Genomic DNA, 6,468 nt, shown 5'->3' on the forward strand with positions numbered 1-6,468 from the left:
CTGTGGCACAAGAATTTACAAGCTATATTTAACAATATAATAAGAGTTAAGCACTATGATAATATCCACAGTGAACAGTGTGGATTGGGGAGTGCAGTCAGACACTTCTGGCTTCTTTAGGGGTCTTGATGTTACTGACTGCAGGATAAAGAAAGGGTTCCAGTTGTCAGTGATGCTGGGGTGTCAGTAGTCAGCCTAGGTTTAAGGGGTCGGCTGTGGGTCCCTCTCAGCTGTGCGGCGCCTTTTTCCGCCTTCACGGTCAGATGCTCCTTTCAGGTAACGCGTAACGTTAACCTGGACAGCTTCATCAGTGGCATCCTGTGTTGCCGGGTTCTTCCGGATGGCTCCTGTAGAAAATACAGATCTGTCATTCCATTTGAATGGCATAATGCCATACACATCTACTAAACATTTTTTTTTTTTTTTTTTTTTTTTACACATCCAACTTACTTTGAACAATGGTCTTCAGGAACATGTCTCTAAAACATGCTTTATCCCCAACTCCAGTCCAGGTTGTATTGATGGAAAGGTGATTAGAGAAGATACGTTGAAGCATCCGCCAGACGGTTGTATTTAGGTCCCTCCCACATTTGATTGCCCAAAAAACCGAAGCTGAAAATCCAAAAAAAAAGTGTTACAAATTACATTTCTCTGAAGCTTATCATACATAAATATAAAATGTGACAGGCTGTGGATTCAGACTGTAGAATATGCAGTGTACAATCTTAATTCTACTTTTTACATTACCCTATGGAGTTATAAACGAAATCAGCACACTTACAAATCGTTCCTGGAGCTCTTTATCCTGCCTCAAACTGTTGTCAAGCAACGCCAAATCTTCCTTTGGCACTGAAATGTTGCAGCATAGTGTCCATTTTGTTGTCCATGCTTCGCACAACATCGCCAAACTCTCCAAGACGTCGCAGCATTAAGGTCTGATCTGCACCTACAGGGGTTAAATAAAATAATAGTCAGTCCTGGTCCCTCAACTACTAAACTATGACATTTATATCTAGGTCTACTACATGTATAGGTGGCCCCAGTGGGAATTAAACCAACAACCACAGGTGTTGTTTGCAAGTTGTACCTGATTGCCCAGTGCGAGCAAACATCTTCAACATTGTCCCAACTTGCTTCACCTGCTCTTGAAGTGAGCCGCTGTCATCCGAAGCTACAAAATGAAAGGCATATGGTAATTTTGTACATACATCACGTACTCTTTCCTAAGTTTGACTTTTTGTGCATGTTCTTACCTGCTCGTGAAAAACAATCCCTCAGAGCTTGGTTCTCCTCCCTAAGGGCTTGGTTCTCCTCCCTAAGGGCTTGGTTCTCCTCCCTAAGGGCTTGGTTCTCCTCCATCACGGCTTGTTTTTCATTCTGGAGTCTCTGGAAATCTACATTAAAAAAACAAAACAACAAAAAAAAAACACCTAAAGGCACTATTTTCAATACTTTTAAAACACTGGATACTAAGACATAGGCCTAAAATATACCTTCATAGCTGAAAACTTCATGCTGTACATGAGATGCCAGGGGAGTCCAAGGGCCAATTACAGAGCGATGACTTTCTCCTATTGATAATCATTGACGTAAAAATATGTTTGACGTTATTGCATACATTTAATGAATTGGACTTAAAATGGAACACTTAGTTTAGCGCAACATATTACATACCTCCAGCGTTTTCACATATGCTGCCAGGGTAAATTTGCTGCTGGGGGTGTAAAGCTTAGTACTTGACGAGCTGGAAGAGCAAACATAACAGCTTTAACTTCAGTGCAGAGTATTGCATATTCAGTAATGAAACTATAATTGAACTGTGCAATGCTAATGGAATGTACAAACACACCTCGACACCTTTCATCCAGAAACTGCTGCGGCGAGTAACCAGTCAAGTGTCCTAATGAAAAACAGATTATGATTAAAGGATTCCTTATCTTACTTAAGTTACTGTAACAAAGGCAAAAACAGCATGTGTTAGCTACCAATTGCTAGCCACTCTAGCTACTGGACTAGCAGCTACTTGTTCAGACAAACAAAATCATTTAAACAACCTATATACAACGTTAGTTTTGTAAGAAAACACTAGATGTAAAGCTTTTGCTACGTACTGAAGCTAGACACATTTCAACATGCTTGAACAGTGTAAAAAAGGCGAAACAGCATGTGTTAGCTAACACTCTGAAACTAGACTAGCAGCGTGCGTGTCGGAACAAACAAATGAAAACAACCTAACGTTACTGGTATCATCATTCGGTTTAGTTAGAAAACAACACAAGTTATACTGATCAGTCTTGTCGTAGATTTTGCTACCTACTGCTGGAACCACATTACCACATGGGCGGCGGCATAATTGTCCATACAAGTAACTGTTTACGTAGTTAATTCGACTGACCAAAACTAACTTAAAACACATACGTACTCACACTCGTATAAACATACGTATCTTTAGAAGAAAAGAAAAACTCAACGCCTGGAAAAAACACAAGTAGCTATTACAGAAAGTTAATTGTAACATGGCGGCAACTTTGTAAACAAGGCTAACTTACTTTATCCTTACTTTAGTTTGACTAGTAAGGCAAGAACAAAGATGACTACAGATTTTACAAAGATAAACTAAAAACAATGTAAACATAATATTGCGTTAAGGAAACATGTACTTACTTAGACGATGGTACTATGGTAGTCCACAGAAACTCGCGATTGAGTGGCGATCTGCTTAGGGCCGGCGGACTATAAGAACTATATCTCTTTCTCTGTGCTAGATCATTTATTACTATAAGAACTATATCTCTTTCTCTGTGCTAGATCATTGATGGGGAGCTGGGCAATTAAAAGTGAATATGACCAAAATAGGGTATTATTATTATTTTTATATGAATAATAAAATCGCTATATAGGCACATTTCAAGTGTTTATGAGGAGTGTGGGAGTATTATCGCGCTTACTGTATGATATGGAGGCGCCCGTGTAACAAACCAGCACAAACGATTGAGACTATTTTGCTGACGTTTTGCATTGGGTGGGGGGCCAACTTCACGGAGGTGTCAATGTGCAGCTTGTATAGCAGTTTAGATTTACTATCCTCTGAAAATAACTCAACATACAGGCATTATTGTCAAAGTAGCTAGCAACAAAAGTGAGTACATCCTAAGTGAACATTTCAAAACTGTGTACAAAGTGTCAATATTTTGTTTGAGCACCATGTGTGAGGTGTGCGGCGCTTCTCCACCTTCCTCTCAATAGGCTTCAGGTCTGGAGACATACTTGGCCACGCCATCACCTTCAGCTTCCTCAGCGGGGCAGTTGTCATCTTGGCAGTGTTTGGGGTCGTTATCATGTTGGAAAACTACTGTTCTGCCCAGTTTCTGAAGGGAAGGCATCACGTTCTGCTTCAGAATGTCACAGACATGTTGGAATCCATGTTTACCTCAATGAAGCACAGCTCGCCAGCACTAACTGCGCTCATGCAGCCCCAGACCATAATGCTACCACTACCATATTTGACTGTAGGCAAGACACAATTGTCCTGGTACTCTTCACCAGGGTGTCACCACACATGCTGGACACCATCTGAGCCAAACAAGTTTATCTTAGTCTCATTAAACCACCGGACATGGTTCCAGTAATTCCTACTCTTGGACAGGTTGTCTTCAGCAAACTGTTTGCGGGCTTTCTCATAAGCCAGCTTCAGAAGAGGCTTCCTTCTGGGACGACGGCCATTTAAACTGACTTGTTGCAGTGTGTGGCCTATGGTCTGAGCACTGACAAGCTGACCTTCCACTTCTGCAATCTCTAAAGCAATGCTGGCAGCAATCATGCGTCTGTTTTTTATCGCTCTGGCCGTGCTGCCAACAACACTGTAGAAAGATTTGTGAGCACTCTGACGTAGTTCGAATGATTATCTTGTATTTAAAGGGGCCGCAAAGCAAACAAACTTATTGATCTTTTGCAGACTGACCACAAGGTGGGTAACCTTATAAGTTAACCTCATTAAATATTTTAAATGTAAAAGTAAGAAATTGATCAGTGGAAATAACTTTATTGTAGTTAAATGTTTGCTAACGAAATAAACCAATTAAAAGCCATTTGTGTGGTGTGGCTTTTTTCAACATTATAGGATACATTTACTAGCCTTGGTGTTTATTTAACTTTGCCATTAATCTGTGTGCAACCTACATTTCAAACTCTCCTGGTTGAAGTGTAGCCTTAATGCAGTTGGTCAAACTGGTGTTATTTTGAGCAAATTAATTGCATTCCTGCTGAAAATCAAGCATTCTAGTGGGAAAATGTTGTCTATAAATAGTGTTGTGCGCCTTATTAAATCCACTTAAATCAGCACTGAGGACTGGCGAAGCATCGCCACTGACTTCCTCCATCGGCGGAACTTCCCCAACTGCCTTGGGTCCATCGATGGAAAACATGTTGTGATCAAGGCCCCTGACAACTCAGGGTCCCTGTTCTTCAACTACAAGGGGACTTACTCAGTTGTGTTCCTGGCAGTGGTAGATGCCCAGTGCTGCTTCCGGGTAGTCGATGTGGGCAGCTACGGGAGGACAAGTGATGGTGGTGCGCTTGCTAACTCAACTTTCGGCCAGGTACTACGAGGTGGGACCCATGTACTGCCACAGGATGCTCTGCTGCCAAGTGCAGAGCATTTGGGACCCCAGCCACACGTGTTTGTGGCTGATGAAGCCTTTCCACTCCGCCGAGACCTCATGCGGCCTTTCCCAGGACACAATCTCTCCAGCAGGCAAAGAATATTCAATTACAGGCTGTCACGGGCAAGGCTGATTGTTGAGAACACCTTTGGTATTCTCACAGCTCAGTGGCGTATGTACAGAGGAGTCATTGAGATCAGCCCTGCCAACGTGGATGTCTGTGTGAAGGCTACCTGTGTCCTGCACAACTTCCTGAGAAGGTCCACAAACAGCACCAGGACGTCCATACCATCAGCTGGACACGGAGAAGCTGCTGGTCTACAGGAGACCCGAGTGGGCAGCAACAACCCCACATGGGAGGCTATCCGTGTCTGGGAGAAATTGATGACCTATTTCTCCACAGAGGGAGCTGTTCCCTGGCAACCTGTGGCATAAGCCATTGCTTTTAATAATACCAAAGGGGAGACCAGTTATAAAACATAAATTTCCTTGTAAAATAAATAAATAAATAAAAAATTTCATTTTAAAATATGTGACAAGCACATCTGGTCTCCATCAGATGTACGTTAAACCAAAAAAAAAAAAAAAAACCTACTACTCTACAACACCTATTTTTCGTTTAAATCCAATATGTGTCGATATGTCAGAAATATTCTGCAGCAGTAACACTGTTTTGCAAGCTCTGGCGCTAAAGTTAGCATGGAATTCCCGCTTTTTCTTTTCAGAAAATATATAACGTTAACATTAATGCACATCATCAACTCACCAGGAACACCAACAATCTCAGACAACTTGGTCCATGCATCATTTTTTTTATTTATTATACAGCAGGGGTCGGCAACCTTTTCGGCACAACGTGCCAAGGGACTTATTGTTTCTTATACAGCAGGGGTCGGCAACCTTTTCGGCACAACGTGCCATTTTGAATTTTTCTGGTTAACCACTGCGCCATACAAGTTTAATAAAGTTATCATTAAGTGACTTGCCTGTTTTTAATTTTGCCAACAAAAATAGTTCCAAACAAAGACCACACCACTGTTTTGCATCTCTGAGTTGTTTCCTTATTTAATGAATCAGCTTTTTGAATGAATAGGTTGAATTAATGATTCAGTGAATCACTCATTAGCAGTGAAATGCTGCCACCTAGAAGTTAAAATTTTAAATTTCAAATATTGGTATTCAACATTTTATGTTTAAAATAAAACATTATTTATGCATTTGTAACTGCTGGCAAAATACATCCATGTCCCCTCTGAGCCACATTAAACTGTGTAAATACATCTAAATTCCTGAGTACCAGATGAAGTGGGGCAGTTGTGGCCAAATGGTTTGAGATTCAGACTTGTAACCAGAAGGTTGCTGGTTTGAGTCTTAGGTCCGGCAAGAGATTGTAGGTGGGGGGGAATGAATAACCAGCATTCTTGGTCAATTAAATAAATGTTGAAGAGAATTATCAAATCACAGATTTTTGTTTATTTGCATTTTACAAAACTTTCTAACATACAACTTTGGGGTTGTATGTTAAGGGGTTCTGATAAGATGGTTTCCAATGTTGCCTCCTGTTGCTGCAACACACTTGTGGTGTCCTTCTGTAGGTTGTGAACCAGAGGAATGCATTTGGATACAGGTACATTGCGTTCTGTAGAGATTCCCTCTGTAACTAAAGAGAATGGCTGAAGAACCTTCAAAATAGAATGAAGAGTAAATAATTATATATATTTTATTTATTTATAATATTTTACATTTTAAGATCTCAAAATGGAATTGACACAGCACTTTTCAAACTGCATCCCAGTCAGCGCTGAAT

At 40.8% G+C, this 6,468-nt stretch overlaps 1 long non-coding RNA gene across 1 annotated transcript; it reads right to left on the reverse strand.

Annotated features, from left to right (window-relative positions):
* Positions 1 to 1,254: 1,254 nt before the first annotated feature.
* Positions 1,255 to 1,967, reverse strand: LOC122136659. Its single transcript, XR_006154299.1, has 4 exons — positions 1,850 to 1,967; positions 1,675 to 1,744; positions 1,494 to 1,571; positions 1,255 to 1,394 (listed from the first exon to the last, which is right to left on the reverse strand). It is a non-coding gene; the product is annotated as an uncharacterized LOC122136659 (long non-coding RNA).
* Positions 1,968 to 6,468: the final 4,501 nt, after the last annotated feature.

The sequence above is a fragment of the Cyprinus carpio genome, chromosome B3 (genome assembly GCF_018340385.1).
Source record: "Cyprinus carpio isolate SPL01 chromosome B3, ASM1834038v1, whole genome shotgun sequence".
NCBI lineage: Eukaryota > Metazoa > Chordata > Actinopteri > Cypriniformes > Cyprinidae > Cyprinus > Cyprinus carpio.